The 12,554-nt window shown below is 50.7% G+C and overlaps 1 protein-coding gene across 24 annotated transcripts in view; it reads left to right on the top strand.

The window, feature by feature from the left end:
• PCBP3 (poly(rC) binding protein 3) overlaps positions 1-12,554 on the top strand; it is a 49,179-nt gene that overhangs the window by 2,834 nt on the left and 33,791 nt on the right. For 18 of the 24 annotated variants that reach the window (XM_021400321.1, XM_021400313.1, XM_021400329.1 and 15 more), the window contains exons 2-4: positions 6,060-6,237; positions 7,248-7,346; positions 11,117-11,206. The gene's annotated coding sequence lies outside the window, so the exon portion shown is untranslated. Of the gene's footprint in view, positions 1-4,010; positions 5,939-6,059; positions 6,238-7,247; positions 7,347-11,116; positions 11,207-12,554 lie in introns of those variants that run through there. The other 6 variants (XM_021400308.1, XM_021400310.1, XM_021400307.1 and 3 more) reach the window with 6 other exon arrangements.

Below are 12,554 nucleotides of genomic sequence, written 5' to 3'. Positions count from 1 at the left end.
GCAGGGCCCCTGCTGCATTTCAGGGTGCAATGCCCATCCCTCCTGCAGATGGGTTCTGCCCAGCATCCCTCCCTCAGGAATGACGGTGGCTTTCGTCCTGCTGGGATCCCTGCAGGGATCTGGAGGCAAAGCTCTGACTATCTTCCCATCTATCCGCAGCGCATCAGCTGCTACCAGCTGTGCCACAGACCTCCCCATGCTGCCAGATGTGCCGCCGCACCGTGCCGTGCTGGGGCCCATTGCTGGGGGTAAGCAGGGAGCACAGGGGAGGCCAGTGGGGCAGCTGGGGAGCTGCACTGTGCCTGTCCTGGTGACACTGGTGATGTTTCAATGTGAAGCGGATTGGCAAGTCATTGGGCAAGGTCTCCACTGCTGAACTGCTGAGGTTGAGCCTGGACAGCATGAATGTGTTGCAGAGCCAACCCAGCCCACTGTGCTCCCAAAATGGCCAAGGTGAGGACTTTGGGAAGTAGCAGTGTGGGAGGGCATCTGTGTTTTGTTTCCTATACATACCTGCATGCCCAGACTCCTACCTTCCCACATACATTTGAAGAAGAATGAACATGAAGAAGAATGAAATTGAAGAATTTGTAGAAGAGTTTGAAGATGAATTTGAAGAATGCATTTGAAGAAGAAGTACTGGAGGAAGAATGAAATGGAAGAAGAATGAATGTGAAGAATTTCCAGAAGCATTTGTAGAAGAATTTGAAGAATGCCCGTGGTGGCACGGAGCATATCCCTGGCAGCCGGAGCACAAAGGCCTGCCTCTGCTGAAGGAGATAAGAGACTGAAATTTCAGGAAGGAGGGAAGGACCGAAGTGCTGCCCTCTCCCTAATTACCAGAAGGGGACGGATAAGCTTCGGCTCAGGCGCAGAGAGTCTGCTCGGCAGTGCGGGATTGCCATCTAGTGCTGCCGCTGGCCGCATCAGGGCTTACATCTGGCTCGATGATGGGCTGAGATAACATGGGAGCTGCCCACGTTGCCTGCATGTCTGCAGCCTGGAAGAGACGTGTCCTAAACAGAAACTTGCCTCTTTTTTTATGTGTTTCTGGGACAATAGCTTTCACTCATCTTCATGCCAACATCCTTGTGCTCAGGAGCTGGTTGGACTTTGTGACTTTAGAGGTCTTTTCCAACCTAAATGATTCAATGATTCCATGAATTGCCACAAATCTTTGAGTTTTCAGTGTGAAATAATTCCAGCTGGACACAGCCTCAAGCAGCCTGGCATCCCCCAGCTCAGAGCAGGATTCAGAGATCTCCAGAGGTGCTCACAGCCCGAATCACCCTGTGACTCTGTCTTTTGTCCAAACGCAGGAACAGTTCACTGGTCAAAGGCATGAAGGCAACATTTTCGGGAGCTGTAGGGAGAAGAGCCCAGAGCATGACTGGAACAAAGCCATCCCCTGGGAAGGTGCTATTCCACTGGGCCGCAGTGTTCTGTGACTGCTGCATGCAAGCGCGCCTTGAGGCAGGCAGACAGCTTGGGAAGCCGCAGTGCCAACACCAAGCAGGCATGCTGCTGACATTTCTGACAACTGTCAGCTTTGGGGAAGATACGGCTGTTTTGGATGCTTTGTGGCTCTGGAGGCAGGCTGCACCTCCGAGGCAGGGCAGGAGGAGAAGTGTGACAAATTTCCCAGCCAAGCTATGATGGAGGTGATGCCTTCTCCCATACTTGATGCTGGGATCATCCCTGTGCTCTGAGCCAGGGCAACATAGCCGAGTGAGGGATATGAATCACACATTTGGTGGCAGTGGTCCCCACAGGGTGACCCATCGTTCATCCCCTGCCCCATCCCTCTCCCATGATATTTCACCACGTGTGGGCTCAGCACTAGGAGTCTGGCTCCCAAACAAGCAACAGCAGTGATGGGAAGGATGGAAGGCAAAACAAAAACAGAAGCACTAAGGAGGGCACTGAATTTGCTTTTGGTTCACAGTGCTCTGAAAACACCACTGTCCTGAGGAGGCAGGAGGAGGCAAAACATTGAGCATCCCCCTTGCCAACTACGTTGTCCTCTAATAGATTAGTTCCCTTCCCTGGCTTATAGGGATTTGTGGCTGCTCCATCTGCTCCAGCCCAGTGGGGCCATCAGTGCTGGGGAGGGGCCTGATGGCTGTCCCCACACCACGGTTTGCCCTGTGGCTTTGCAGCACCCACTGGCTGCAAGCAGGAACCTTACTGTTGCAACCCCAACAGTGGTGCAGGATGTGGGATGTGCCAGGTCCTAGGGACAGGACTTGTTCAGTCTTGTTCAGCTTCTTCACTGATGGCCTGGATGAAGGGACTGAGTCCACCCTCAGCAAGTTTGCTGATGATAGGAATCTGGGAGGAGTGGCTGACACGCCTGAAGGGTGTGCTGTCATTCAGTGAGACCTGTACAGGCTGAGAGTTGGATGGAGAGAAATCTGATGAGGTTCAACAAGAGCAAGTGTAGAGTCTTGCACCTGGGGAAGGAATAACCGCACTCATCAGTACAGGTTAGGGGCTGACCTGCTCGAGAGGAGCTCTGCGGAGAAGGCCCTGGGTGTCTTGGTGGACAACAGGTTGGCCATGAGCCATCAGTGTGCCCTTGTGGGCAGGAAGGCCAATGAGCAATGAGATGGCTCCTGCCATCCTGCCTGGAGAAACTGCCCTGAGAGGCCGTGGAGTCTTCTCTGGAGATATCTAAACTCATGGACGCTTCCTGTGTGACCTGCTGTAAAGAACCTACTTTAGCAGGGCATTGGACTGGGGGATCTCCAGCGGTCTCTTCCAGTCTCTGTGATTCTTTGACAGTGTGGCTCCTGGGACACTGCTCCCAGCCTGACCACATGTGTAGCCTTGCAGGATGATTTCCTGCACCTTGTGGCTTTTATTTTTTATTTTTTTTCCCCAGGATTTCCAGTAGATCTCTGCATTTTACTTTTTTGTTAGCCCTGAGGATGCTTGTGGCTGCTGAGGAGTCTCAGGGAGGTAGCTGCCTGATAAAACCCGCTTGGCCTTGGAGAAAGCAATGGGCAGTGGAGAGGAAAGCATCCTCTACATGAGGGCAAGAAATGGGTTTTGTAGGTGGACCCACAGTGCCTGCCGAGGCTTTGGGGATAAATCGGGAGTTGTCTGGCTCATAAGTGCTTTTAGAGCTGTTTATTTCTGGAGGTGAAGGCTCTCCCCTCTCCCGCTCCATCACTCCCATCTCGTTACCAAGCACTGGTGAAGGTGATGGGTAGCACAGAGGCTGGAGGTAAACTGGAGGAGAGCTTGTGACAAGTGGGCTCGCTGGATTTATAGGGACTGACTGAACTGGGTTTGTGGAAGCGTCCGGGGGGGGTGTCGGGTGCTACCAGGGCTGCACTGCTCCCACGTGCTGCAGCACCAATGCACTGCAGGGAGATGCAGGACACGGGAGCCCAGAAGCAAGCTGGCACACCGCTGCTCCAGGCACCTCTCCCCATGCCAGTGCATTTCAGCAAGTGCAGGGCTATATCAGGTTGTGAGGATGCTCCCAGCAGGGCTGTGCCTGGGAAGCAGCAGTTTCACTTCCCACTCGGTAAAGAAGCAGAAGATTTCAAAGAAGGGAGCTCCAGGTGATGAGATGTGCCATCCCCATCCCATTTCCCAGCTCCTGCCATTGCCTCCTGTCTCCCGCCCTTCCACCAGGAGCACGGATGGAGGCCACCAGGTGTCAGCTGGGAAGTTTTCTACCTTCCCCTCATCTTCCCAAATGGACAATGTCTCTGCTCATTAGGCACCTGCCCAGGGGGCAGATGTCAGCTCAGCTCATGTAGCTCATGGCTTTTCTCAGCTCATCGCTGCAGTGGCTCTGATGGCTCTGGAGCACTCAGTTCCCATCACGTCAGTTGGCGGCTGCCTCCCTGCCCACCCTGCCTGCCCCGCAGCCAAGACGCTCACCTTCTTCCTGCACCCCTGCCTCCCCTCCCGCCTCCCCTCCCCAAGAAGCAGGGCCTCCAGGGAGGCTTCATTAAGGGGCTGGAGAGTAATGGGCATCATTGGCACACATGCGCTCATGTCTTCGTTCCTCGCTGGGCAGTGCCTGGGAGGAGAAGCCATCTCTGCAGCCTGCCAGCTGAGGCTAATGCGTCCCGACAGCTTGTTCACTGGGACATTAAAATCATTGCCTCTGTCTGTGTAAAACACACAGAGAGTCAGATGATGGGAACACAGGTCAGGGGAGGATCATTCTCTCCCCTTTGCGATCAGCAGTGCCACTGGGAAGTGAAGCAGCAGAACCCAGCAGATCCCACCAACGCTGCTGCATCCCACCCAATGCAGGTCCCCACCAACACACAGTAGGACTAGCCCTCTGTGAGGATGCATTGCAGCTCTGGTGTTGGGGAGAGCACTGCAACCCCAGTAGAGCACTCCCTGCCAGCTACATACTGCCTTTTCCCCAAGGGCTTCAGTTTCCCTGGGATCTGCAGCAAAGCATGAACCTCTTCTGACCCCATGGTCCAAACACAAACTAAGCAAGCAGCATTAGAAGTACAAAGTTCTCACAGGTGAGGAGAAGCTAATATCAAGCTTGACTGGCTGATTTTGCTCAGGGCACCTGTGCGGGCAGCTTGTGTTAGTCTTTAAATAGTGGTGCTTGCTCTTGTGAGCTTGCAGTTGGCAGAAGAGACAGGCTGGGTGCTGGAGCAGGGAGGGGGTCATGGTTACACCTGCTGGTATTTGGGGCTGTGCCTTAGGGCAACATGCAGAGGAGCTGTTTCTGCATCTCCAGCCCTGATTAGGTGCAGAAATAGGGAGACTCTAGGCTGGGTCCCTGAAAATCCTTTTTTGCCTGAGCAAGCTTCCTTTTGGCATCCCTCTGTAAAAGGTTCCCTATGTGTGCTCATGGGTGGGCCAGAAGTAGCCCACTCATGGCTGAGTAGAGCGGCAGTGCAGTGTGTGAGCCTGTGTGTTCTGTATGCCATGAGGCTTCTGGGGAGTGGTGGCACTCAGGAATGCCCAAGGTCTTCAGCACACCTAAGTGGCATCAAGCAAGGAAATGGTGCTGCCTAGCTGGTATTGATTGCATCCTCGAGATGCTTTCATCTGGGAGCAATAGGTGTGCTTTGCTGGATCTGGCAAGAAGACATAACAAGTTTCCTCATGTCTTTCTCATTGCACCATTGAGTTTTTCACTGGAGAGAATCAACCAGGAAATGGAAAAATGACTTATTTGCTTGTGTTGCCAGAGCAGGCACAAAGTGTGGGGGCTTTAGCCAAGCTGGAGAGGGGATCTGGGAGATGATGGTGAAGATGATAGTCCACAAGCAGAACAAAATGTCACTTGTCTGTAAGTGGCCTTTTAATACATCCACTGACTTGCATTGTCCACAGATGAGCTAGATCCTGTCGTGGCTGGGAGCTTGTTGTGCTTGGCAGTCTTTTAGCGTATGGGCAGAAGGGTTGTGATGCATGTAATAAGTAGCAGAGCTTCTGGAAGATGGACTAATATTTGATTAAGAAATCTGCTGACAAGGTCATTAATGATGCATTTCCTGGATGTTCAGACTTGGGATAAGCTCAAAACTGGGATCTGGAGGACAAATAAAGCTTTCCTTCTTTGTGAATTCTCAACAGACTTTCTCCCCAAAATAGCCTTCAAACATGTGCCATTATTGCTTACTGGGGAAACATTTAAGAGCCAAGTAGCAGTATTCTTAGAAACAAGCTCCTCTCCACACATCTGTATTGCAAAGTGTTCCTTGCTGCCCTTTTTTCTTCCAGGGTCTGAGCTCCTCAGTTCACATGCATTTTGGTGCTGTGCTTGGGGATGATGTTGGGCAGTCAGGAAGCCCTGAGCATCAGTATGCTGCTCACGGCCAGGCCCTGCTGGCTCTGCCCTGAGGCAAACCTCAGAATTTCACCTTTCTGCACCAAGACGTCAGCTGGTCAGGAGCAGACATCTTTCAGAAAAACAGCCGTGGTGTGGGGTTTGTAAAGGGTATGGACCTTTAACCAAGAATGAATGTCTGGGAACTGGGGATTTGACCTACATGGGAGTTTGACATACAACAGCATCTGGGCTTCATTGGGTTTTTATTCTCTTTTTTTTTTTTCCTCAGTGGTGACCAACAAAACTAAAACCTTCCAAGGACCCCCTCCCTACTCAAGGCTGTTTTATTCCTGGTGCCAGGAGGATGCTCCCGTGGGTGCCCAGAGTGCCAAAGTGTCACGCTCTCTTCCAGGTCTCCCCTGGCTGCCTGTGCTGCTGACCCTAGCCCTCTGCCCTGGCCCTCAAAGGTGAGTTGCATACCCCTAGTGCTGCTTGCGGGGCTTTGCTGGTATTTTCCATCCTTTCCTTTGGTTTGTTGATTTATTTAAATCTTTTTTTCCCCTGTCTTCTGGGAGCCATGGGGAAAGGATGCTACCATCTTTTGACAGTGGGATTTAAAAATGATTGTGCTTCCAGTTGGCCTTGGAGGGCAGGGATGCTGTCCAGAGACCAATCTGGATATTGGGGTGGAAAACCCACATTTATTGTGGGAACGGTCCGGCACAGGTGCAGTCTCCACTTGCAAAGCAGGAGCTGCCGCAGTGTGTTCGGAGCAGCTTCATGCCCAAGCAATCAACAGGGACCACAGCTAACCCGTCCCACTGCTCAAAGAGTATTTTGGGCAATGGAGAGGTTTTCCTGCCCTCTGGCACTCAGCTTATTAACTGCTCCGGCTGCTTGATTGATTGTATTGACGAGTAATGCATGCCCCAGTTAACTTATTGGGAGCAGCAACAAAAATAAAGCAACATAAATAACCCTGTGCCCATGTCACCAAAATGTGTAGGACTGCTGCCATTGCCAAAGCAGGGTCACGGCCCCCATGGAGCAGATCATAGCTGCACCACTGTGCTCTGGCTGAGGCCCTGCCCCTCCGTCCTGTCCTTCTGATGGCTCTGGTTGGTGGCTGCTGGGGCAGGACCTCCACAAACCTGGGACTGGAGGAAAGTATGCCCCATAAACAACCTGATGGCTGTGCTCCCAGGCGTTGTGGTACAACCCTTAGCTGAGCCCTGTGAAGAAAAAGAGGGGGGAATGACCCAAACCATACTTTATTTCTCAATGAAGTTGGCTTTCCCCAGTGTTTCAAAGCAACCACAGCAGAGCATCTCTCCAGCAAAGGCCCGGCTCTGCCAGCAGGGACCCCCAGCATGAGGGGGAATATGGGGCTTGCAGGGGCCCTTCCACCTCCAGCAAGGGAACTGGGGCTGAGGAGCATTGGGGAAGACCAGGAATCAACCTTCAGCCCTGTACCCAGCTCTGCAGGCTCCTGCTCTGCGCTCAGCATGCCCCTCCCTGGCGGACCCCTGCCCTCTGAGGAATCGCTCTGGAGCTCGAGGCCAGCCTGCAGGGAGAGGTAAGGCAAGCTTGGCCCCTCTCCAGCTCCTGAGGCTGTGGTTTCCCATCCCACTGCCTCTGCCCTGTCACACTTGGTCACTCACTTTCTGCCATGCTGGTCGCAGGGGTCCTATAAAACCAGCAAAAGAGAGAAGCTGAGAAGTGCAGAGATGGGGTCATGTTCATCAGCCACTCTGCTTTTGTTACTAAAATAGATCTGCTGTGGCCTGAGGCTGTCATGCTGTCCCAGACATTGACTATCACAAATGGAAGGCAGGGCAACATTTTCCATTAGCAAGGAGGATGTGCAACTCTTGGTGAGAAGATGGCCCCGTAAAGCAGGAGTGTTGTAGTGACTGACAAACCCACCTCTTTCCCTTCCCACTGAAGCGATTCTATGGTTCTGCGAGGCTGGACCAAGGTCATGGTGCCACGGTTGGTACTGGTGCACTCACATCTCCTGGGGTGTCTGCTGTCATGGTCTGCAGCTGTGTGTGCTGCGTGCAGCCTCTTGCAAGTGCATCCATCTGTAGTGGGTTTGGGGAGGGGAGGCTTCAGAGGCCATATGCTCAAGGAAGGATGTGCTTTGGGGAGCAGCGAGGAAGGCTCTGCCAACAGCCCCCAAACCCAGTGGGTCTCAGGGAAGGTCTCCCCATGGCCATCTCCGAGGAAAACCAGGGCATGTCCTTGCTGGAGGACTGTGTGTCCAACATGGGACTATAGCCCCAGACTGTCCTCCCACAAGCTCTCATGACCCCACTCTGTCTGGCATGTGCAATTTATCCCCTGGCTTATGTGAAGACGTTTTTCTGCAATAAGTAGTTATTAAAGCACCATTTGGATGAGCATCATGACATCTCACAGCTCCCACCTCCTTTGGGCAGGTCTCCAGCCTGGTTCCTCTGCCTTCCCATGCTCCCTGACAGAAGTGCCTTCCCCTCTCCCAGGGCTGTGTTCCTGCCCTCTGCTGTGTCCCCAGGCAGGACAGGAGCCTGGTGCCCAGCTCTGCATTTACAGCTCCTGGCCCCAAAGGCAAGGCAGGGTGTGCTTTCTTTTAAACACGGAGCCTTCCTCATGTCTGCATTTTGGACCTCTTGCCCCATCGCACCCATAGGAACACCATGTTTAGAGCTTGGGGATGGTTTTTCCCTGCAACCTTGAGCATGCCTGCAATGCCCTTCCTCCTTCCTTTACATTCAGTGGTGATTCTTTGGATGCCTATGTTATAGAAAAACTGTGTGTACAGGGGAAACCTGAAAAGGGACTTTTCTGGGGGATCAGTTGGCCCTGGGAAATGGCTGCTGTTCCGTCTCGTACCCACCAGCTCTGGGGCAGGTGAGGTGCTTGCTCTGCATGTCCATGCTGGCACGAGGCTGACCAGCAGCTGATGATTTCCCGGTTTGACCCTTCTGCTTAATCTGAACTTGAAAGTGAACAGGAGGAGCTAATGGCATCAATCCTGTCTGCAGCTGATCAGCACCGTGCCCCTCTCTCACTGCTTTTTCCCTGCCTCCCCTTCACGCCTTTCAAAAGCCATTCATCAGAGCAGGGTGGTATGGCACCGTGCCACTGACCTTGCTGGGGGCCAGAGGGGCAGCATGCGAGCGCCTTCTCTGCCCACATCACTGGGCCCAGGGCTATGGGGTGCCTGAGGCAAAGAGGGGCAATGCCCACATCCTGCCCCATTAGGAAATAAAATAAAACCTGAGCATGGCTTGGAAACCTTGAACGTGCCGTTGCTAATGCATAGAAACCTCCTTTTTGCATCTTCCCTCAGCATCTTCCTTGCTTTAGCCGTGGATTTCCTGCAGCTGAAAACAACAAACCATTTTAATTTATGTATTGCTTGTTCTGATCTTTTAATCCAGCTTGCTTTCTATCAGCGGAGCAGCCTAAAATTATTTCTCTGCCTGCCCCCTATTATATAATTATTCAGCAGATTATTCAGGGGGCAGCTGTGGCTGGGCACTGCTATGAAGGGTGAGGGGCTGGGGAGGAGCACTGCAGGGCTGGGAGGGAGGGGAAACGTTGGGCCAACTGCATTGGGCTGAGTCCTTTGCATTCCAGCATGCAACGGCTAGCAAGATTATCCCTTGGCTCATCTTTGTTGGAGGAAAATGCCTCGTAGTCTGGTTGGAGAAGTGTGACCTCCAGCTCAGGGAGGATCTCACTGCACTTCTGTGGGGTATTTTATGGCTGTATTTCTCTCTCTGATCTCACTGTGATGTTATCCACGTCTTGGGAAGGAATGGGACATATGGACAGTGCTGCCTTTGCAGAACTGCCTGACATCCCAGTGTAGAGCGTTGGGTGGGGGACAGCCTCGGTGTGGATCTCAGCCTGTTGTCCAAGGAGCCTTAGACATTAACTGAAGATAACAAAGTCTGGAGCCCATGGGTATGGGGTGGTTTGGGACAACTGCCTTGGAGAAGCAACATAACTAAAATTGAAGGGCTGATGCCAGAAGAGGGTTTGCCCAAGGGTTTCCATTTGCAGGGATGATGAAAAAATGTATCATCAGCATAGGATGGCATAGCTGAGGGATTTGCCAGGAGGGGCTGGTGTTGCCAGCAGATGCAACTGTTGACTGGTACAAACTATGGCTTGAGCCCATAGGAAGAACAGTCTTCTAATAATGTCTTGAGCTCCAGAAATTCCTTTTCTCCTCCTCAAAAGGAGTGTCCTGAGTCCATTGGGCTGGTACAGAAGAACTGTATTTATCTTAAATGCAGGGAATCCAAAACATAGAAGCGAAGTGAACTTTTCTCCAGTCACCCAGAATTAAGGAGCAAGCTCTGTCAGCTACTTCAGGGCTCACATTCCCTTTGGAGCCTGCACATGCAAGGCCACGAGGACTGGAATTATTGGGGAAAAGCCAGAAGATGCTTAGCCCATGGACCACAGCTGGCTTGGATGTGATTGGGATGGTTTTTTGGGTTGAACAGGTGTTTATGGAGGTGACTTTGAAATGTCCTTTGAGCCTGGCATAGCCATGCAGTTTTGGGAACAGATGGTGCCCAACTTGGAGCATGATGCACTCCAACTACAGGACACCAGACATCTTGGTCCTTCTTCAGAGACAGTTGTTTCAGCTGCTCCTCTGCATCCAAGGCAGGAGATCTACTGGCTCTTAGAGTGGTTGGTTGGTAGGAGGGCACTGGAGGATGTGAACAGATATGGAGGGGTCCAAAGCAGTGCGGGGACATGAGATGCTCTTTGTTTGACCATGCAGTGCTTACAGAGCATTCTCCTCCTCAGAGGCTCATGGAGAGGACATTCCAGTTGAGATCTGGGGTCTGCAGTCAGGGTTGCAGCCGGGTCCTCCATCACCGCTGCCTGCTGCACACTGGCTGTTTTAATTCAGCCAACGCCAGCAGCCAAATGTGTGCTGCGGAACACGCTCCTCCCTCCCACAGGCTCTTTTCCTGGTTGATACCCTGGCCAAATGGTTCTAAATTTCCCCATGTACAGAACTCCAGCACTCATTTCATAGCAGAGCTCTTTCCCCTTCATGTTGATAGCATTGGCTGGTTTGTTCTCATCGCCTCGAGGCAACCCGATGTGCTCAGTGGCCTTTAAAAAAATGATGGAAAAAAAAATCAAAGCCCACTGAAATGACAAAAACATCAGTGGTGGGTGCATCCCCCTTTACAGCAAACCAAGGGATTTGGGAGAAAATAGGTCACATGCTCTCTGTCCCATGCCACGTGGTTGCCATCCCAGGGCCAATGAGGTTTGGAGCCCTCTGTGCTGTACAGCAAAAGATCACTGGGATTTTTTTCCCCTTAGCATTTTTCATCCTTTCCAAACGTGAAAAGAGTGGCCATCTGCGCAGACCCCGTCACGTGAAATCTGCGTTAACACGGCTCTTTGGGGAAGGTAAGAAGATTTAAAAGATTGTGTTGGTGGAAGACCACCTGCCATGTGCAACTTTTCCTACAGATGAAAATTAGCGAGGAGTTGGGAAATGAGTGGAATACAGGGCTCTGGTAGGGGCTAAAAGAGCTTTGAACACTTAAGAACCTTCCTAAATGCATGTCTTGAGTAGAGAAAATGTAAGTCTGTGTTGGGCAGAGGTGGGATTGTGGGAGCAATAGGTAGTTAGCTTCAGTGAACAGCTGTTCCTCCAACTATCTGGTCTTGCAAAATTGCCATTTTTTGTTGTAGCGTGCTCTTTCTTTTCATAAAATTCAACTTGACCCTCATCTTGCAGCTAGTGCTATAATCACCGGGTTGGGAAGTACCCATGTCTGTATTAGTTGGGATATCCAGCCATTCTGTTTTTGTGTGAGGTGCAGTGTGAGCTGCGGACTGTGCTGCTAGTGAATGTGTGCGGGCTGGGGATAGTCAAAATCAAATCAACCTAAGGAAATGGGGGATAGAATAACATAGATGTTCATCACACCTGCATCTGACAGTGCAAGAGAAACGCCAAGCCTATTTGATTTAATTCTTGCATTTTGGTTGCATTTCCATTAATTGTTGCTCCTGCACTGAGGAAATGGACAGAAATTTGATTTGGGAAGAGGAATGCCTTTTATCCTGAGGCTTGTTGTTATTTTTCGGGTATCCTTTTTCCCTGTGAAAGTTTTCTGATACTGTTGCTTTTTATTTTCTAGTGGCATTTTATTTGGTTGAAACATTTCTGTGTAATATTAAAGTGAGTTATTAGTTTCAAAGGTTAGGGATGGCTGAAATGCTGTCGAAATCAATCCCGAAATATCACATCCTTATTATAAAGGGGAAATATTTTCAGATATATTTGTCTTGTAGTTTGAGTTTTCTGGGATAATGTAGTTTTAATGCAACTCATATTAGAAAAATCCCTTTTATTACTGGGATGTCACGTCTGACTCTAAATAAACCAAAAACAGTGGATGAAGGGCATTGTGTTTAGTTCTCCATAAAATGATTGACCTTTGTTTTGGCAGATGCAAAGGCAGATGCTAGCCTGCATTTTGATACAGAAACCAACCCCTGAACAGTCACGGTTTTGCATAATATTCGGGCTATCATCTTTATTTCCAAAATAATTTGGTCATATTTTTGAAGGTCTTAATCTCAGTTCTTTTCCTCTCTCATAAGGATTAATTTGTACAAACATTTTTAGTATTTCCAGATATAAAGGCAAATTTTGACATCTTTCCTCTAGAGTAATAAATATCAGAGATGCTCTTTTAATCTAGTTGAATTTAAGGACATTTCTTTTTGATGAAAGCAGACCATT

This window comes from Numida meleagris, chromosome 5 (genome assembly GCF_002078875.1).
Source record: "Numida meleagris isolate 19003 breed g44 Domestic line chromosome 5, NumMel1.0, whole genome shotgun sequence".
Taxonomy (NCBI): domain Eukaryota; kingdom Metazoa; phylum Chordata; class Aves; order Galliformes; family Numididae; genus Numida; species Numida meleagris.
Note: the sequence above shows the minus strand (reverse complement) of the source record. Positions and strands in the feature narration are given on the sequence as shown.